Consider the following 23,257-nt stretch of genomic DNA (forward strand, 5'->3'; position numbering starts at 1 on the left):
GCACTGAGCAGAAAGTGGCATAATATTAAGTATTCAACAAGGGAAGTCAGAAGAAGGTAATATTATCCACAGAGACGGATTTGTTGTGAAGAATTTTCATAAAGATTTCTCACTTCCCTGGGACTCTTCAAGTTTGTAGTTATTTTTAAAAATAAATTTCCAAAAAGTAATAAATTTTAACTGGTTTAATTGTGACTGCTGTTCCTTTCAATTCTGAATTACCCTTTATTATCCTTCCCCACATGAACAGAGATTTTTACATGAGTTTGCTTTGATTCTATGATTACTCCAATTTTTAAAATCTTAAAAATGTTCTATATCCCTTGAAAATAATTACATTATTTCAGAAAATACTAAAGCCTTAATGGATTAAAACAGAGAAAATTTCCAGGGACTAGGATTTTTCCTCTAAACTTCAATAGGGGCATCTTTAATTATATGCTTTTGGATAAACTAAGTATTTTACAAGTTGTTAGTATTGACTGATATTTACGCAGTGCAATTTTTGCTGTAATAATGCAAATATGTTCCCAGTGAGCTTTTAGATATCATTCCACATGGAAACTCAATTAGGGATTTTTCTGTATAACAGATGCTTTTAAGTTAGAATTATGAGGGTTAAGAAGAAGAAAAAATAATTTGAATTATTGAATTTGAGGTGAGATTTATATTTAGTGGAAAATATTTCCACACTTCTTGTCCAGAACTTGGGGCTCAGCCAGGGTTACTTGAAAGTGAAACAAGAATGAGAAAGGCTAACTACCCATTTTCACTTCTCAAGCCCATTCTACTTTCAGTAAATACATGGTAGATGTCTGTGCATGTTGTTCCTAAGCATTAAATTAATTTTGTGTTGTTCCTTTCTTTGGCTGGGAAGGGAAGGAATGTTTGACTTTTATTTTATTTTATTTATTTTATTATTTTATTTTATTTTATTTTATTTTTTTGAGATGGAGTTTCGCTCTTGTTGCCCAGGCTGGAGTGCAGTGGTACAATCTTGGTTCACTGCAACCTCTGTCTCCCAGGTTCAAGTGATTCTCCTGTCTCAGCTTACCAAGTAGCTGGGATTACAGGTGCGAGCCATCATGCCTGGCTAATTTTTGTATTTTTATTAGAGACAGGGTTTCACCATGTTGGCCAGGCTGGTCTTGAACTCCTGACCTTAGATGATCTGCCCGCCTCGGCCTCCCAAAATGCTGGGATTACAGGCTTGAGCTACTATGCCCAGCCTAATTTTTCTTGTTCTTTTTCTTGTTTTTATTATCATAATTTAAGTTCTGGGATACATGTGCAGAACGTGCAGGTTTGTTACATAGACATACATGTTCCATGGTGATTTGCTGCACCCATCAACTCGTAATCTGCATTAGGTATTTCTCCTAATGCTATCCTTACCCTAGCCACCCAAATCCCGACAGGCCCCAGTGTGGGATGTTCCACTGTCTGTGTCCATGTGTTGTCATTGTTCAACTTCCACTTATGAGTGCAAACATGAGGTGTTTGGTTTTCTGTTCCTGTGTTAGTTTGCTGAGAATGATGCTTTCTAGCTTCATCCATGTGCCTGACACAACAATGAAAAATTTCAGGCCAATATCCTTGATGAACATCGATGCAAAAATCCTGAGTTGTTTTTTTTTTTTTTTTAAATGAAAGAAATCCATCTTGATAAATGCAAACTCATCTGAAGGGATGAGTGCTCCAGTGGTCTAGATTCTCCAGCAATCATTTATTGGGTGGATGCTGGTCCCATTTAAGGGTTTTCCTGCTATTATTCCGGCTACATACCCAGTTTTCAATCTGCTACAAAGGATCTACAAAATTTTTATTCTCAGACTTCAATCTGACATCTACATATCAGGAATGAGCAAGGTGTAATTGGAATAAAATTGGTACAGCGGAAGTAACTCAAATGTCCACATTACTTCTTTCTCTCTCATTTTTGACAGATATTTAAGTAATTTCATGCATAACTGTCCTTTAACATCAAACTGCTTTTGAATAAGATTATCAGCAATAAGAAAATGTTTTGCTGTATGAAGAAGAAATATCTTAGTGGCTTGGATAAGAATAAAGTAGAGGTGGTCAGACTTTATATTTGTAATGACATCTTACTTTTGTTTAAAATTTTTATTTTAATTAATGTAAAATTTACATTAAGTGAAATGTGCTGGAAATTTAATTGTTTCAAGTTTTCAGCTATTAAGAATAAGGCAGGTATAAATATTCCTGTATGTTTCTGGTGGAATCCCACATTACAAGCCCCAGAACACTCAAAAGCATCTGTTATACAGAAAAATCGCTAGTGGAGTATCCATTATATGGATTCCTGGAGTAGAATTTCTGTTTGGTAGCTTTGATTTATATTTAACTCTATGAGAAAATGACAGATAATTTTCCATATAATTTTACCATTTTAAGCACCTACCAGCAATGTATGAGAGTTTCAGTTGATCTATATCCTATTCTCACGAATATTTGGAAGAGTTAATCTTTTAAATTTTAGTTAATTCGGTAAACATGAAATGGCAACTCACTGAGATTTTCATTAACATTTTCCTTATGGCTAATATTCTTGAAGGTCTTTCCTGTGTCCACTACCCATTCCTGTACCTTTTGTTGCAAATTCTCCCTTGTAGTCTGTTTTCATTTTTTAATTGGTTGTTTTCTTTGTTATTTGTTTGTTTAGTTGTAAACTTCCATTATATGTTCTGAAAAATGTTCTTTGTCAGATATATGTATTACAAACATTGTACCAGTCTAAGACCTGCATTTTCATATCTTAACAGAACCCTTTGATTCATCCGTTTTTTAAAAATCGGAAGAAGTCCAACTAATTATCTTTTAATTTTATAGTGAAGAGAGTTTTTGTTTCCTAAGAACTATTTGCCTATTTCTAGGTCTTGAAAAATATTAGAAGCTTTGTTTAGTTTTAATTTTTAAGTCCAGCTGTATAATCCATCTCAAATTACTTTTTGTGTAAGGTATAAAGTAAGGGTTGAGGACTGGGCATGGTGGCTCATGCCTGTAATCCTAGCACTTTAGGAAGCCAACGTGGGTGGATCACCTGAGCTCAAGAGCTTGACACCAGTCTGGCCAACATGGCGAAACCTCATCTCTACTAACAATACAAAAATTAGCTGAGCTTGGTGGCGGGTGCCTGTAGCCCCATCTACTCAGGAGGCTGAGGCAGGAGAATCATTTGAACCCAGGAGGTAGAGGTTGCAGTTAGCTGAGATCACACCCTTGTACTCCAGCCTAGGCAACAGAGCAAAAACTCCGTCTCAAAAAAATAAGGGGGGGGCGGTGGGTGGGGAGGTTGAGGTTCAACTTTTCCCATACATTATCCAAATAAAAATACCATATATGCCTTGGTCTGTTTCTGGACTCTCTATTTTATTTAATTTTTAAAAATATATAGCCTTATGCCAATAGCCTGCTTTCTTGGTTATATAGCTTTATAGTAAGACTTTTAATCAGTTATTCTAAATCCATTAACATTGTTCTTTTATCACCATTGTTGTGCGTATCTTAGTTCCTTCACGTTTTGTTAGTTATTAACTTACTGGCTTTTATTTACATATTTAACCTTTATTCTGTTTGTGATGCTGGAAATTGGACTCTGCAATCTATGTTTTTCTTCTGTGACAATGACAAACAATAAGGCGAGAGGGGCTACTTCCCCCCACCTTTATTTTTTTCCTGGAAGAATTTTAGAAGCTCAAAGTTTCTGTTAACAGCACTCCAGAGTCCCCACGGTGGCAACTATAGTTTCTATTTGCTGGCATAGCAGCAGTACTCTCTTCTCAGAGCCCTAGATCCCTACTGATAAAGTGGTTTGTTCGTTAGCTGCTCTTTCAAACCTTGGATTCCAGTGCTATGGGCCCTCTTCCAAGAGGCCAGTGCCACCTGAGTACCACCTCCTCAAAACTGAGTTGCACCACTACAGAGTCCCTCTCTAAATGGACCTTTGTTCACGCATGAAATTTAGATTTTTCCCTGTGGGGAGAGATATTGGTCAAAATTTTAAAAATACATTATTATTGTCAAATTTTCACATCATATTCATTTTTCTAAATAAATACAATTCTAATTCTAATCTTATAAATATTCTTATAAAATATTTTATATCCTTATAAAAACAATATAATTCCTATTATATTGTTATAAAATAAACTTGAAAGTGTCCCCTTCTAAATTTTTGGAAAAGTCTGTGTAATATTAGAATTAGGTTTTCTTTAAATATTTCAGAGAATTCACAAGTATAATCATCTGACTTGCAGTCATGTTAATTAATTATAATGTTTGGAATTTCAACAAACTAAAACACCATATGTTGAGAAGAAAATCTATTATCTAGAGATAGATATAGTATAATTATAGGTATAAATTGAACTTAACCCAAATGAGTACAAATTTAAATGTTATAAATTAAAGTAATAAAGTATATGATAAAATAAATTGATGTCTTCATAATGACATGGAAATAGTTCTTAGAATTTGAAATTCTTGGAATTTTTCAAATTCTAAGCCTTGTAATTTTCACCAAAGAAATGATGATGTAGAGATATCCCTTAAGCCCTAACCCAGGCCTACAGCCTCTTCTTATACTCCCAGCTGCATTGCACTGTGAGGGCCTCAAATCCAACCTCTATCCACTTCTGTGTGACCATTCTGCAAAACTAGAAGTGCCCTCATCTGTGGCATAGCCTTTCTTTAGCATGGTTTCAGGGAAGAGACTTGCTTAGGCCTTGAAATAGTACTCGGGACAATTTGGACAGCGAACACCAAGATCACAGATGCCCAGAATATGGACTAGAAAGAGATGTCAGGCTTGCGTTTGGCAGCTGATTTGGACACAGGGACTCCTACTCCATGGGGAAGGATTCAGCTGAAGGAAAGCAACAGTGAGATTCCTAGAGCATAAAGCCCAGGGCATGGACTCTCTCTTCTGTCTCTAAAGGTGATTCGCTTACAATCCACATTCACATATTAAAAATGAATATTGTAGATTATATATTTTGATCCTGACTCTTTATAATATGCTGATTATTCAGCAGCCAATAAGCAATGTTCTCTATATTCTCATTATTCAAGAAAAGGCAATTCTATTCAAATTACTTTATTGCCTGTATTTACTATAATGAGTATATGTAAGTGGCATAAAAATAGATTGAGAAAAGCTATTTGAAATGTCTAAAACTGATGATCGAATAATATAGATAATATTTTAAAACCTCTTGCAATTTAACACGAAAAATAGAAACTTTCCAAAAGAAGCTAGCAAGGGCTATGAAGAATTTGAAGAACCCCAGAGGACTAATAAACAGAAAGATAAAATCTCAAACTCTCCCACACTCACGTCAGTGGCAATTAAAAGAAAAAAGGCTTATCACTCATTTACTCTATTTACTGTCTAGATTATTAACATGTGAAATTCTAAGTAATTCATCCTGGGATATAAAAATACATCTGAATGAATTTCATAAGCCTTTGGATAACACCAGGAAATCGATCATTAAATCATCAAATATGGTTTTAGACAAATACTTCTCTGTGCCACATGGACATTAAAAAGGTTAAAATATGAGACATACGCTGTAAGTGTTTGCAGACATAGTGAAGATGCATTTAGAAGCAGTCTGTTCTAGTATTAGTTGATAAATTACAGTAAGTATTAGTTGATAAATATTATTCTAGTATTGGATGATAAAAAATAAATCTACTATTAATTGATAAATACTACAAAGGCTTATTATATTTGAGAATTCCATGGTAAGATTTTAGGACTCCATACCACACAAGAGAATGGAGGACAAGCTATAGGTATACACTGAAGCGTTATATATGCATAACAAAATTGTGGTTGTCCATTAGCTAATTATAGTAATTTGTCTGTTCAGATTTGTTGAATCTTTTTATTCCTCCAACATTTCTTTGTAACTTCCTTTTTCATGCCTGAAATTTAATTGCAAGTTGCAGTTTGATAGTCTTATCAACCCAGCAGCTGGCCTACACCTGAGGAGTAAAACAAAAGTGCACCTCGGGAAACACACACACAAGACTCCCATAAAGAAGAAAAAGAAAATTAAATATGCCTACAGTATACAAATGTTAACAGCACAATTTTTCTTTGCTTATTTTTCCTGATATTTCTTTACTTTATATAATTGTTATGTGCATCCACCATTTTACACACACACATTTTCTAAGCAAGTGTAAATGAGTTAGTAACTTAAATAGTTCACCTTCTGGAGCATACCAATCCTAAGTCAAGCGATTACACGCTTTTTACAAAAGGAGTCTTAGAAAGTCATTTACAGATACAGTTAATTTTAGAGTTATACGTGATCATGGCTCACTGCAGCTTCAAATTCCTGGGCTCAAGGGGTTCTCCTGCCTTAGCCTCTTGAGTAGCTAGGACTAAAGGTGCATACAACCATGCCTAGATATTTAGAAAAAAATTTTTTGCAGAGATGGGGTTTTGCTATGTTGCTCAGGCTGGTCTGAAACTCCTGGCTTCAAGAGATCCTCCTGCCTTGACCTTCCAAAGTTCTGGGATTACAGATGTAAGCCAGCATGTCTAGCCATTTTTTTTTCAGACTGATTTCTTGTAGTGTATAGAAATGCCACTGATTTTTGTATGTTGATTTCATATACTGCAACTATGCAACCACTAGAAGAAAACATTGGGGAGACACTTCAGGATATTTGGCCAAGCAAAGATTTTTGGGGCAAAGATCTCAAGTACAGGCCACAAAAGCCAAAATAGACAAATGAAATTACATCAAGCTGAAAAGAATTTTGCACAGCAAACAATCAACAAAAAGATAAGAAATCCTCCAAAATGGAAGAAAATATTTGTGAACTATCCATCTAATAAGGGATTAATAACCAGAATATGTAAAGAACTCAAGCAACTCATTAGCAAAAATCAACCCAATTTAAAAATAGGCAACATATTCAAATATGCATTTCTCAAATGAACACATGTATGTGGCTGACAGGCATATAAACAAATTCTCAGCATCACTAGTCGTCAAGGAAACACAAATCAAAAACACAATGAGATATTATTCCACCCCAATTTAAAGCCTATTATCAAAAAGATAAAAAAATAACAAATACTGGTGAGGATGCAGAGAAAGGAAACACCTACATAATGTTGGTGGAAATGTAAAGTAGTACATTCATTTAGAAAAACAGTATGGAGGTTCCTCAGAAAACTAAAAATAGAACTACAATATGATCCAGCAATTCTACTTCCTCTGGAAGAAAGGAAATCAGTATATAGAAGATATGTCTGCACTACCATGTTTATTGCAGAACTATTCACAATAGCCAAGCAATGGATCAACCCAAGTGTCTATCAATGGATGAATGAATAAAGAAAATGTACTATATATACACAATGGAATATTATTTAGCTATAAACTAGGATAAAATCTTGTCATTTGCAGGGACATGGGTGGAACTGGCTGTCATTATGTTAAGTGAAATAAGCCAGGTACAGAAAGACAAATACTGCCTGTTCTCGTTATTATGTGAAAACTGAAAAAGTAGATTTCATGGAGGTAGAGTGTAGAATGGTGTTCATCAGAGGCTAGGAAGGTTATGGGAGAGGGCTGAAGAGAAATTGGTTAATGGATACAAAAATACAGTTAAATAGAAAGAATACATTCTAGTATTTCATAGTAAAATGGGGAAATTGTGGTTAACAATAATTTTTTGTAGGTTTCAAAATTGCTAATGAGAATAATTGTAATGTTCCCAACACAAAGCAAAGAAAAATGCTTGACCTGATGGATATTCTAATTATCCTGATTTGATTATTCTACATTGTACATATGTATCAAAAATCACATGTACCCCATAACTATGTACAACTCTAACATATTAATAAAAATATTTTTTATAAGACATGAGGGAATTTGTAGAGTGATTTTCTTGTAAGTGCATTCTTTACTCTCAATGGTTGTTGCTTCAGAGCTTTACTTAGCTGGGATTGTCTTCCCACTTACTATGTCACACATATCTGCCTTTTTCCTTTTTTTTTTTTTTTTAAGACAGGGTCTCCCTCTGTCTCCCAGGCTCAATTGCCGTGGTGTGATCAGGGCTCACTGGAGCCTCGACATCTTGGGCTCAGGCAATCCTCCCACTTCAGCCTCCCAAGAAGCTGGGACAATAAGTGTGTGTCACCACACCTGGCTAATCTTTTAATTATTTGTGGAGGTGGGGTCTCCCTACATTGTTCAGGCTGGTCTCAAACTCCTGGGCTAGAGTGATCCTTCTGCCTCAGCCTCCCAAAGTGCTGAGGTTACAGGTACGAGCCACTGCACCCAGCCTGCATATCTGCTCTTACAGTTAAGGAGCGTACATCAGGGATGCCTACAGATAATAAAGGGTGACATCAGAAGTTTTTGGAATTGATTTGAATGAATTATTAATACTGTAACAAAGTCAAGACTAAAACAAAGAGCATCTTTTTGCTTGTGTGATTACTAACAAAGAATCAAAATGAAAAGAAAGTTTAGAAAAAAATGAGAAAAATTAAGCTTTCCTGTCACTTAGCAGACAGATACTAATAATTGTGCAATATGTATTCAGCAGTGTTTTTTTTTTGCTGAGCCTTGTGTTATACATACGTACTCTTCCAATTACTGCCTTAACATGTTACTGAATTTAAGATGAGACAAAATCTTGATATTGTCACTATTTGAAATAGAACTTAAATTAGATAAATAATGTTATATAAATTTGTTAACATTTCCAATTGACTAATAAGAAAATACTCTGTCACACAATTATAGTTCATTTAAAATTATTTTTATGCCTATATAGTCATGTGTCAACAATGGGGATACCTTCTGAGAAATGCATTATTTTGTTAGGGGATTTCATCATTTTATAAACATTGCAGAGTGTACTTACACAAACCTAGATTGTGTAGCCTACTATGTACCTCAGCTTACTACACACCTAGACTATATGACAAACCTATAGAGCATATAAATATAATAAAATCCAAAAGCAATTGCAACACAATACAAAGTATCTGTGTATCTAAACACACATAAACCTAAAAGGATACAGTTAAAATACAGTATAAAAGAATTAAAAGAACGGTACACTTGTATAAAGTAGTTGTCAGGAAAGGAGCTTGTAAGACTGCAAATTCCACTGGGTGAGTCAGTGAGTGAGTGATGAGTGAATCTTAAGGCTTAGTACATTACTGTATGCTACTGAACACTGTACACTTAGCCTACACTAAATTTATTTTTAAAATGTTCTTTCTTCAGTAATAAATTGACCTACACTTACTAAAACTTTTTCACTATATAAACTTTTTGTTTTTAACTTTTTGACTCTTTTGTAATAACACTGTGTTAGTTTATTTTCACACTGCCATAAAGAACTACCTGAGACTGGGTAATTTATGACTAAAATAGGTTTAATTGACTCACAGGCTGAAGAGGTCTCAGGAAACCTACAATCATGGTGGAAGGCAAAGGGGAAGTAAGGACTTTCTTCAAATGGTGGCAGGAGAGAGCCAGAGTGAGGTAGGAACTGACAAACCTTTTAAACTACCAGATCTCATGAGAACTCACTCACTATCATGAGAACAACATGGGGAAAACTGCCCCCATGATTCAGTCACCCCCTGCCAGGTCCCTCCCCAAAAAGTTGGGGATTACAACTTGACATGAGATTTGAGTGGGGACACAGAGCCAAACCATATCAAACAAAGCATAAAACATAAACACATTGTACCAAACCTCAACGAAACACAGTTGATCTGTGTAATAAACCTGCACATGCGCCCCTGAAACTAAAATAAAAGTAAAAATAAAATAAGTGTACTCTGAAAGTATAGTTGATACTTTTAAAATATAAAGTATTAAATATAAAGTATTAAAAGTTGATACTTTTAAAATAAAGTATAGTTTGATACTTTTAAAATAATATAACTGTTACTGAGCTTACTTTTCTCTGCAAGAGAATATTTATTCTCAATAAACAGAAAATATATAAAGTCATGTAGTTAATTAGAGACATTATGATAAAATATATCATCTTTTTCCTCTTAAAAACTACTTTTCACTTTGGATAAAGATTTTGAAAGGGTCCGCTTTAAAAATAAATACTATTTTTGTTAAAGAAAAACAAAAACATATGTTTCTTTATATCTTTATAAACTTTTTTCCTATTTTCATATTATTTTATCTTAATTTTTTATTCTTTAAATTTTTGTTAAAAATTAAGACATAAAGACACACATTAGACTAGGTCTACACTGGTTCAGCATTATCAATATCATTGTCTTTCACCTCCACATCTTTTCCCACTGGAAGGTGTCTTCAGGGGCAATAACACATATGGAGCTGTCATCGCCTATGACAACAATGCCTTCTTCTGTAATACCTCTTGAAGGACCTGCCCTGGACTGTTTTACAATTATCCTTTTGTTGTTGTTGTTAATAAGTAAAAGGGGTATATTCTAAAATAATGAGAAAAAGTATAGTAAATATATTAATCAGTAACATAGTTGTTTATGTCCTTATGAAGCATTATGTACTAGACATAATTGTACATGCTATACTTTTATATGACTAGCAGAAGGTTTATTTAAAATTGTTTCTACAAGCATCAACACAAACACACAAAAATGATTACACTAAGGCATTACTATGGCTACACAATGTCACTAGGTGATGTGAATTTTTCGGCTCTATTATAATCTTACGGGACCACTGTCATATATGCAGGTTGTTCTTGACTGAATGTTGTTATGCAGAGCACGATATCACTCATAAAATACTTTGTTTTATTCTACATCATAAAGTATTTTAGAATTTTAAATGTGTGTGTGTGTTAAAATGTATTATTACTTTTACCCACATGATAATAATATCCTCTGGTTAGAAAAGTCAGTTCACATTTACTGAATTCATTTTAGTCTCTGATTAAATCTTATCTAAAATACTTTCATTTGCTCCAGGCTTGAATGTACAGAATGGAAACAATGCCTCTACTTATTTCTTGTTTCTTGTGTAACTAGAGAAGGGTCTTGTGCAGCCTTTTTCTGTACTCATGTTTTCTGTACTCATGGGGTAAAAGAAAACCATATCAGGAACTTTTCGTTGGTTGGGGTCAGTTACCAGCATTGAGTATGTAGCAATAAGGTAAAACTAACATTGGCCTAGTCATTAATATTTCTTATTTCCTTATAAATGCTTAAAGATATACCATGCACATGTTTATGTCATTATTCTTTACTATTTTCCAGCCTTTTAGTTCCTTGTTTACCAACAGAAAGTACTACATGGCCAAATCTTGTGTAGTTAGTCCTACGCATATGGTAGAATCAACCGAGGTCCTGGGTATGAGAAACTTAAGAAATCGTAGTAGAAATTCTGGACATTAATATCAAATGACTTCCCCTGATGATCCATCCCTGACCTTGTGCTATGGTGGTGATAACGGGCCTCATCTCATTGTATGTTATATCTATTGCACTTTTTTGGGAGCTGCTGTGGACATCTGTTGCTTCTGACAACTAAGCATCATTGCTCCTTTGTCTGGTAGCCACATCCCTATTTATCTTTTGGGAAATATTCTTCCCTGCTGCATTCAGTCTTGATCTTCTATATTGATTACTTTGATATCCAATCCCTCCATAAATTCCATTGACTTAAGGTTTAATCTATATCCAGAATTATCCTCTTCTTACTATTTCCATATTTCCCAGTGTCTCATACCTCAATTACAAAACCCGGCTCTCTGCTCTTTTTGCTTCCCAAATGTAGCTCTCTACAGTCTGTTCTCAGTAGAGCAGCCAACACGATCGTATTAAAAAGTAAATTAAACCACATCACTCCTCATCAGGATTCTCCATATTTTCCCATCTTACAATAAAAATTAAAGCCCCAGTGGGATTTACATGTTCAGGCCCCTGTTATTCCTTAGAGCTTATCTCCTTCTGTTGGAGAACATTATTATGAACATCATCATGATCTTTTAGCCATGGCCCTAAGTGAATATTCTCAGATATTTTCAGGAATATATGCCTTGTTTTTTTCAGATTTTTATCCAAATATTTGAACTGTGTTTTGTACATAGAGGGAAATCATCTAATATTTGTTTCTGAATAATAGAGAAGGCTCTCTGCCTTCCTCTGACAAAGCATAGCCGCATATCCAAGAATACATTTATTGATCTCTCATCTGTCTTTCTCTAAAGAAATTGATTTATAGAGTAGAGTAGATAAGGTTAAAAAGAGTTAAACTGATGCTTGTTGATAAAAGTGCTTTCTCATTTACCAGAGGATTAGAGACCTAACCATGAGCGCCTCTCGTTTCTAGCTGGTGGCAGATTTTCTAATTGCCATTTATTTACCTTCAGTATCATATCCTTTCTAGTCCCAGTTACTCACCTGCCTGTGTGAACAACCCCAGAGCTAGAATCTCTTCTTCCACATTCCAATGCTGACTGCTTTCTGGAATTGTTTTAATTTTTGACTATGGGATAGCTAGTATCTAGATATAAAGATGCTGTTCACACCAGGGCAAACATTTTAGCAAGTGTTGTGTCATATTTTTCATAGTATGAGGAGTAGAAATGTGAAGAATATCAAACACTATTAGAAAATGTGTCAAATTCTTCTATTGTAAATATACATGGGTTTTTAACAAAATGCACATCTTCAAATTGATATCATTTCTAATATAAACTGCAATATAGTTACAGGGATATGATGGTTTTACCGTTTTCTGTTCTCAAAAGCCCACCTTGAAAAACATAAACTCTCTTTTTTTAAGTTCACAATTTATTTATGATCCAAAAGGCCTATAAACAGTTCGTAAAACCCCTATGAAGTGAAAACTGGATACAAGTAACGACATATGATCTTGTGTCTTAGGAAAGGAAAAAGGCATATATTCATCAATTTAGTAATTATCAAACATATATTAAGGATCTACTATATACGAGTTACTCTTACAGATGCAGGGGATGCAATGGTGATTACTCTATGAAATGGCCTATGCTAACATTTTGCTTAGTAAACATTTGCCTGTTTGGAATAAAATACTCTATTAATTTCCACTGCAACAGTCTTTAGAAGACATTTTACATTATTAATATTTGTCCTGTATATTAAATATCATCTTCTTTGTTTTCCTAATTCTGTTAGAAATAAACTGAATGAATCCTCCTTCAAACTTTATCCTCTTTATGATAAAAGAGTTACTTACAAGCCCTATTCATTTTTTTACCAGATTATATATCTGTCTTTACTTATTTAAGGGATATAGGAAAGTTAAATAAATGTGTACCACTTCCAAAAATAGATGCTCAATCTAGTAGAGGATAATTAAATGGAAATAAGTATATTTTTTAAAGTTTGGATTTGTTTAGCAAATATCTACTTAACATATTAATCATGAAATATGCCACTTCTAAATTATGAAATACCTTAAACATTAAGTAATTATTATTTTAATTCATAGTATGTATTCATCACTAAATAGAACTTTTATATAAATACATGATTCTACACATAAAAAATTGACAACTGTAGAACTTAGTACCTAAAATACATCAACAATATTACTTTAGTTACTATTGCTTTAATTTAGTATATTTCTTGTTTGGCTTTGTCAACATTTACATTTCAATATGTGATACATAGCAATAAATACAGTTTGCTCTCTAAGGTCCATTCTTATCAAAAATGGAAACCTACTTTCCTGAAAGTTGAGTGTTCACATTTGTAACTAAACTCATTCCTGGGTTAGCATGTGCTTTTCCAATGTGAGCAATTTCAAATCTCCGTAATGAAAGTATGAAATAATATAGAAACTTGAATAGATTGAATAAAAATCTTATAAGTAATAAGACATAAGTGCCATTATGACCATGCCATCCAAAAATAATACATTTTCAAGAGATTGAAAATTGTGTATATTGATCCCAAAATTCTTTCATCCCAGAAAAATGCTCATTTTTTAAAAAAAGAAAAAAAAAATTACTTTAAAACAGTTTCTTCAGATAGATGTTCCAAGGGTAAATGCTTTTAAAAGCCAAAAAAAATTAAACTTATTTTATAATAGAGTTATGATCAATTAAAAGATGAACTCAATGGATTAAATGGTAAGTAAAGAAGAAATTAGATTTAATATTTCCCAAAGAGGCTGGGTTAATGTCTAATTGAGATGATGTATTTTCATACCTCTGCTCTTCAAATTTTACAGCAGTATATTGATTTAGAATTTCTACTGAGCATAAGTCAAATCCATTTTTTCCTACTTTATCAATGCATAAATATTCCTAATTCTGAGATTAGCATTTTTAATATGTGATTTTACAGTGAATCTAACTGCAACTTTTTAAAAAGTCCAACAGCCAGTATCCTGTGTAATCATTTCTTAATATTTATCCATTTCCATGGATAAATTTAAACTGTTAACACATGTCTCTTCGTATACTTAGAAGTTCACTGATAAAAGAAAACCAAAATCAAACAAAACAAAAATCTAAGATTATGATGTAGGCTATAAAATTTGCTTGCTGTGTTACTTGAGGTACAATTTGTCTCATGTAGATTTCAATATATTTCTTGCATAGAAAGCATATAAATCAGGCATTATTGATTTTTTACTTTTTGTGAATGCATAACAACCATTTTCTTTTATTTTTTATTTGGATAGTTTGGGGCAGGTTTTGTGTTTTTGCATGGTTTATTATGTATTTAGTTAACTATATAGCTAATAATTGGTAATATTTAACATCTTCTTCAGTGCCATTCTTTTTCATTATTTTTCAAATTAAGCCCTTTTGTTTTTTCTGCTTCAAAGCTAATCTGGGAGGTATATTATTCTTTTTTAAAATTGCATGGTTTATTTGGATTGAGTTTTGAAACTTACTTATGTTTTCACTTCTCAATTTAGCCTTCATGTATTTTCCATTCCTAATTCTAGCCCATTTTATCACAGATTCAAAATATATATTTTACTGAATGCTGAATGATGTCTGCTTGCATGTCTAACAAATTAAACATAAATGATGTATTTGACTTATAGGAGATATACTGTAAAAATCAGTGATATCAGGGAAGGTTAAAAATGTATAAAGCATGTTATTACCACAGAGGTATAATTGGGGAAATTGTGTTTTTCTTATTTTGCATTAGTACATATAGAAACATATAAAAGGTGGGCTGAAACAGAATAATTTAAAGATCAGGCTTCTCAGAGCACAGGGCATCAAGTCTCCATTTGCAGCTGTAGGGACTCTGTGAAGCACATATCACAAAACTGCTCTTGACAGTTTGGACAGTGTGGATTTACTCCAGCTGGCACTGGGATGGCCTCCCAAAGGGAGCATAGTCAAGGTTTACAAGGGCCCAAGTGCCCATCATCTGTCAGGCACCCTTTCTCATCTCTGACTTGGGTTCATTTCACTTTATCTCTGGGACACAGACACCACATCACCCACGACATCTGACAGAAACTACAACAGAATGAGAAAATAAAAATAAACCTTGAAAGCTGAACTTTTAAATCATGTTGTATTTCTTTGAAAAAGCTGTTATTTTATTAGAATGCGTCCTTCATCTCAGACGTGCTGGCTTTTCTTTAAAAGTGAGTTACCATTCAATTCTTGACAGAGAAATGGATAAACGATATTTCATTCATATTTCTCAAAATGATTTGCTTTTTTCTCATTAAGCTTTGTTTTAGTGGGTCTCAAAATTCTACAATAGATTTTTTTGTCAAGTTGTTTCTATTAAAAAGTATGGATTTTAAAAACTAATAACTAAAAATTGCCAAATGCAAAAAAAGTAGTTTACAAACCACTTTCCTTTCCTTCTGAAGGTTTTACGATGCATTGTTATCATCAACCAGACTTATCATTAAACTTAAATGGCCAATTGAAAGAAATAGTTCTGAAACCATTCTTTCACCACTGATTAAGACTGGAATGGTAGATAGAGGTATCACATTCATTTAGCCTTCTGAGTTGTCTAGGCAGACTTAGTTACCTTGCCAGCTTCATAAGCCTTCTTGTCGACTATGATGATGACACCCAAGCAACTGTTTCATATAATGAACAGCAAAATTACCTAGAGAAGAATAGTTAGAGAAGGTCTCAACATACATGTGCTTGCCAGGAATCATATCAATGATGGAAGCATCACCAAATTTCAAGAATTTAGGGCCATTTTCCAGCTTCTTACCAGAAGAGTGCTCAATCTTTTCCTTCAGTGCAGCAAACTTTCCAGCAATGTGAGCAGTGTGACAATTCAGTACAGAGGTGTAGCTAGCACTGATTTAGCCTGGATTGTTCAGAATAATCCTCTGAGCAGTGAAGCCAGATGCTTCCATTGGTGGGTCATATTTGCTGTCACCAGCAACTTTGCCACAACGAACATGTTTGACAGGCACATTATTAAAACTGAAGCCCACATTGTTCTCAGGAAGAACTTCATTCAAAGCTTCATGGTGCCTTCCAACAGACTTTACTTCAGTTGTAACATTGACTCAAAGAAAGGTGACCACCATGCCAGGTTTCAGAATACCAGACTCCACTTGGCCCATAGAGATAGCACCAACATCATTTTGTAGATATCCTGGAGAGGCAGATGCAATGGCTTGGCAGCTGGGTGAGTTGGTGGTAGGATGCAAACCAGACCTTCAAGCAGCATGGTTCCAATGGCATTGCCGTCTTTATCAATGACTTTCAATGTCTTGAACCAAAACATGTTTTGGTTCATATTATCCAGCATATTGTCATCATTCCAAACAAAAATTGGCACAAATGCTACTTTATCAGAGTGGTAAGTCAATTTTCTTAGTGTGAGTGCTGACTTCCTTAACAATTTCTTCATATTTCTTCTCGTTGTAGGGTGACTCAGTAGATTCCACTTTGTAAACACCAACAATTCGTTGTTTCATACCCGGTGTGTGAGCCAGAAAGGCATGCTCATGGGTTTATCCACTCTTGAAAACATAGCATGAAAATCACCAAGGCCAGGAGCAACAATCCGGACAAGCCAGCATGAGATATGCCTGCAATCAGATTTTTGATAAAGTTTCTGTGTCTTGGGTCATCAATGATAGTCACATGATACCTGCTGATTACAAATTTCCACAGAGCAATATCAATGATGATACTACATTCACACTCAACAGTTTACTATATTCACACTCAACAGTTTATTAAGACTGACCCAGGCATACTTGAAGAGTTCTTTCTCATCTCAGTGGCCTCACTCTCAATATTTTCAATGGTTCTTTTGTTGATTCCACCTCATTTGTAGGTCAAATGACCTTGCCCAAATCTACATCTCCAATGACAGTGATATTGATGTGAGTCTTTTTGTTTCCCATTTTGGTTTTTGGGGATGGTTTTCATGACGTCTGTGTTCTGACAGCAAACCTCTTGCAAAAAGAATGAGTTGCTTTGCTTTATCAGTCTGCTTGGGTGATCAAACTGTGACTAAATGGGCAATCTTGTGTATGGCATACTTCTTTTAGTTAAATAGTATTTTATCTTCACATTATAGACATGGACTTATAACTGCGTCAACATAAAAGGCAGACGGATCACCTGAGGTCAAGAGTTTGAGACCAGCCTGGCCAACATGGCAAAACCCCGTCTCTACTAAAAATACAAAAACTCACCAGGCACAGTGGGACATGCCTGTAATCCCAGCTACTTGGGAGGGTGAGCCGGGAGAATCGCTTGAACTCGGTAAGCAGAGGTTGCAGAGAGCCGAGATCAGCCACTGCACTCCAGCATGGGCAACAGAGCAAGACTCTGTAACAAAAAGAGAAAAAAAATTCCATTGTTAACTTTTACCTGACTTTGTTTATGTTTGTTTTAATTTCATCTATACTAATGGTTCAGGGAAAGTCCTTTGCATACTGTTTTATACTGTGATAGGGATGACTATATCTTCAGGTTTTCAATACAAGGGCAAAATGTATAGAACTACAAAAATACATTAAAAAAATCATTATATTGACTCCTGTTTCCCCAATACTTTGCAACATGCTGGATTGTATAATACTGTCTATAAAATAGTACAAAACAGAGACTTCATTTCTCTTGACATTTTTTATTTTATGAAAAATATTTCTTGCACATTTTCCCCTTCTTGCACCTCCCATTTAGACATTTTCTAAGCTCTCTTGCTTTTTGATGGTTTACCTGTTAGATATAGATGGGTATTTTGAAAAGGATTTGTGGTGGTTTTCCTAGAGTATGATTTACAGCCAGTGAACAATTTCCTACAACAGTCAACTTCTTGCTGTTAGTCATCCATTGGCATTGATTATTTTGCATTAAATTTGTAACACTTTAATTCTCAGTCTGGCATCTGATCTTTTTATAAACCACCCAAATTCTACTTTATTGTGATACTTGGAGTTAGGTCCATGCAGAGCAGAAAACTTATTTCACAGTCCCTACTTGTTTATTACTTGTATAAATCCAAGTGATATTATTGTGTCTCAGTGAACTACATGCATCTAATTAATCAACCAACAACTCTGCGCACCGTATGGTACACAGATAAGTATAAAACAGTCAAAGAATGCGTTCAGCATTCTTACAATCTGAAGTGACAAGACACAAACAAGGAATCAGCAAAAGAAGTGGAAGAGAGCAAAACATTATAAATTGATCAAAGAGATAAGAAATAAGTGCTTAGGACTTACAGAGAAGAACAGATTTCCATGGAGAGAAATTGGACATGGGAGTAGAGAGGGAATGCCAAGAGAGATGATAAAGGAACATTAAATAATAAATAAATTTATATTGATATTTTGAGGAGATAGAACATGAGGAAGATGATCCTGAGGAGAGGAGAGTTGGAAGACTTGAAAAACATATGGACGCAAGAAAGAAAATTGAATTTGTGGCTGGGTGTGATGGCTCACACCTGTAATCCCAGCACTTTAGGAAGCCGAGGCAGGAGGATCACAAGGTCAGGAGATCAAGACCATCCTGGCTAACACGGTGAAACCCATCTCTAGTAAAAATACAAAAAATTGGTGGGGAATAGTGAGGGGCACCTGTAGTCCCAACTACTCTGGAGGCTGAGGCAGGAGAATGGCGTGAACCTGGGAGGAAGTGGTTGCGGTGAGCCGAGATTGCGCCTTTGCATTCCACCCTGGGTGACAGAGTGAGACTTCAACTCAGAAAAAAAAAAAAAAATAGGAATACACAATTTTCCTAATGTGAATGGTTTTTGTATATAGTATGAAGTAAAACTGGAAGAAAAGGTTGCGTTTTGAATCTAACAACATAATATACCATGTTCAGCAACCTGAGTCTAATAGGTAGGTTGTATGAATCCCATATAATAAGCTATTATTTCAGCAAAACCAATAAAGTACTATGCAAATGTGTCCTAATAATTAAGTTTGAAGAATAAACCATCTCATTTCAGTGCTTCAGCTGGCATTTACAGGCATGCAATAGAGCGTTAGCTGTAGGAATAAAAAGAAACGATGGCTGAAAGATAAGTTACACTGAAACAAAAGATTGGATAATTAAGGTAACCCTGAAATTTGTTTTGTCAAGAAAATTATGAATTCAGTTTTTGAAATGCCAACTTTTAGATGAAAATGGAACATCTCAGTGTTTCTGTTTAGCTATTTTAGATAGAGGGCCAGAATTCCGAGAGATTAAAAACAAGAGTGAAACATTTTAGAGTTGAGCTTTGAGGTTTCTATGAATTTTTTTTTATACTTTAAGTTCTCGGGTACATGTGCACAACGTGCAGGTTTGTTACATATGTATACTTGTGCCATGTTGGTGTGCTGCACCCATCAACTCGTCAGCATTCATCAACTCATCACTTATATCTGGTATAACTCCCAATGGCATCCCTCCCCCCTCCCCCCTCCCCATAATAGGCCCCGGTGTGTGATGTTCCCCTTCCAGAGTCCAAGTGATCTCATTGTTCAAGTCCCACCTATGAGTAAGAACATGCAGTGTTTGGTTTTCTGTTCTTGCGATAGTTTGCTGAGAATGATGGTTTCCAGCTGCATCCATGTCCCTACAAAGGACACAAACTCATCCTTTTTGATGGCTGCATAGTATTCCATGGTGTATATGTGCCACATTTTCTTAATCCAGTCTGTCACTGATGGACATTTGGGTTGATTCCAAGTCTTTGCTACTGTGAATAGTGCCACAATAAACATACATGTGCATGTGTCTTTATAGCAGCATGATTTATAATCCTTTGGGTATATAGCCAGTAAGGGGATGGCTGGGTCATATGGTATTTCAAGTTTTAGATCCTTGAGGAATCGCCATACTGTTTTCCACAATGGTTGAACCAGTTTACAATCCCACCAACAGTGTAAAAAGTGTTCCTATTTCTCCACATCCTCTCCAGCACCTGTTGTTTCCTGACTTTTTAATGATTGCCATTCTAACTGGTGTGAGATGGTATCTCATTGTGGTTTTGATTTCTCTGATGGCCATTTCTCTGATGGCCAGTGATTACGAGCATTTTTTCATGTATCTGTTGGCTGTATGCATGTCTTCTTTTGAGAAATGTCTGTTCATATCCTTTGCCCACTTTTTGATGGGGTTGTTTGTTTTTTTTCTGGTAAATTTGTTTGAGTTCTTTGTAGGTTCTGGATATTAGCCCTTTGTCAGATGAATAGATTGCAAAAATTTTTCCCCATTCTGTAGGTTGCCTGTTTACTCTGATGGTAGTTTCTTTTGCTGTGCAGAAGCTCTTTAGTTTAATTAGATCCCATTTGTCAATTTTAGCTTTTGTTGTCATTGCTTTTGGTGTTTTAGACATGAAGTGCTTGCCCATGCCTATGTCCTGAATGGTATTACCTAGGTTTTCTTCTAGGGTTCTACGAATTTTTGACAGTGAAGCTCTGTTAACAATTACCAATTAAGTTGCCTGTAATGTTAAATCCTTTCATATATGTTTGTGTTGAACAAATACAATTTTCCTGGCCAAAGGCTACGTTCTAAAATGTTTCCCCTATTCTACCTCCTGGGAAATATATACTATACTTCATAAATGTAAAACATTACTACAAAATCAACTCCTAGTACTTATCCTGCTGATATTGGAATAGCAGTGAAGTTCCATTTGTAGTAGGACATTCCTCCTATATGATAGAGACAAGTTTTCTTTTTCAGAGCAGTTACTACAATATCGCCAATAATTTATGTACTTTGTGTTTTCTTCCATTGATTCTTATGAAGCAATTTTCATAAGTACCTTATTATTTACACATGATACCTGACCAAGACAAGTATTTCAGCCTCTCATTTCATTTCTTGCTAAATACCTTATTATTCTATAGCTAGCCCTGAGAGAAGTAGGTACACTATTTACTTATAGTAAAATCACTTTTGAAACAGTAAGGTAAATATATAATGCGCCAGATCTCATTTTAATGGAGAATTTTTGAAAGCTAAAGTGCTGCAGGAAATTGTTTATTTGACATTCCAGTGCCTTGTAAGTTATAACATTCATTAGTATTATTAATACCTAGTATTAATAATGCCAGATATATTTCAAAACTGTGCAAAGTATTTATTTTACTCAAGAAGCATTAATCAAATTCAAACTATTTTATATGCTATTGTAGAGTAGGGAGATTTCTGTTTGATTACGATCATCCTTAAAATTAATAGCCCCACTTTTGGTCTTACAGATCCTGGCATGACTGAGCCCATGCCAGTCTGTTAGAGCAGTACATTGAAAATGTGTGCAAATCTTTTATTATTTCTACCTTTAAGAGTTGAAGTCTATGTCTTCTTCCTTTGAAAGAAGGCAAGTCCTGTGGCCTGATTTAACCAACAGAATGTGGTAAAGTGACCTTGGATAAATGCTCAGATTACATGTTGAAAGATCTGGAGCTTTCACCTTTAACCATTTTACATGCTCTGTCTTAGAAGCCAGCCACCTTATAAGATGTCTGACTACTTTGAGGACACCATGCCGTGAAGAGGCCAATTATCTACATGACCGTATATAAGTCACTTAGCATGGTAATTTAAAAATAGGGAAAATAATATCCTCTTTACCTACTTGATACTTTGAAGATTCCCTAACTAGTAAATATGAGTATATTGTAGATGGGTATATATTACTTTTCAGTATATACTTTTATGAATATATATTTAAAAATAAAACTTGCTCTGCAAGGTCTGTGACCTTGAGAAACCAAGAGTTTAATGTATTTTTGAATATTCTATGTATTCTATATTTTAGGATATTTACATAGGATATGTGAACTTGAATAATAAATATTTGCACAGACTAATATGCAAAGGTAGCTCATCTCTGGCCAAGGCTATATTGGCATATGTGGCACATTAACATTCTGTAAATAACAAAAAACAACTTGAGTTTAAGTAGAAAAACTCTTTATCTTGAGGATTCAAAATTCAATGGGCCAAAATATATCCAGGCCTCAGAAATCAATTGAAATAAGAAATAGAAATACATCAGTAACTCAAGACAATCTTATTTATGGTTGTCGATGTTTAGCTACATCACTATTCTTTGGCTGTAACCTGTATTATGTGCTGCAATTTTGTCCAAGTACTGTAGGCACATTGCTCTATAAGGCATACATCATAAAGTTGCTTTTTTTGAAGGGACCAGCACACATTAAACCATAATATTTTAGAAACCAATCGTCTAATACCAATTTTAAATCATGGGAAATGGATTATTGTCTTTGGTCAGGCAGCCACTTGTGCAGTCATTTGTGGCCATGGGAACAGAACTTACTGTAGTGACACCTCCACTGAAGTTACAACCATATGAATTAGGGAATAGACATGGATTCCATAGGAAAACTAACGTTATGATTGGCTTAAGCTGGGCAGTAAACCTAGAGGGGTCTCCTACTGGTTGCCACTAGTGGAGACAGAAAACTCATCTTAATTTGTCAGGTCTCAGGACAAATTTCCTTTTAAGTATCATTTTTCTGATAATATTTCTGATGCCGTCTTCCTTTATCATCATGGTTTCATTCAGAGGGAAGTGACCTATTTGATTTGTAGCTGAGAAAGCATGTAATTAAATAACACCCTTGGGCTCATTCTATTTTTCTGCCTTATCACAAAATAAAAAGGAAGGTCTCCTAAAGGAGAAATAAAGAAAATGCTGATACATAGCAAATGATACTTTAGATTTGCCTACAAGGACAATCCTCTTACTACAAAATAAGTGACTATAAAGTATTGGAGAACTTTGGAA

The 23,257-nt window shown here is 34.7% G+C and overlaps 1 pseudogene; it reads right to left on the minus strand.

The window, feature by feature from the left end:
* Window positions 1–14,696: 14,696 nt before the first annotated feature.
* LOC116274862 lies at window positions 14,697–17,689 on the minus strand (annotated as a pseudogene).
* Window positions 17,690–23,257: the final 5,568 nt, after the last annotated feature.

Source organism: Papio anubis, chromosome 5, assembly GCF_008728515.1.
Source record: "Papio anubis isolate 15944 chromosome 5, Panubis1.0, whole genome shotgun sequence".
Taxonomy (NCBI): Eukaryota; Metazoa; Chordata; class Mammalia; order Primates; family Cercopithecidae; genus Papio; species Papio anubis.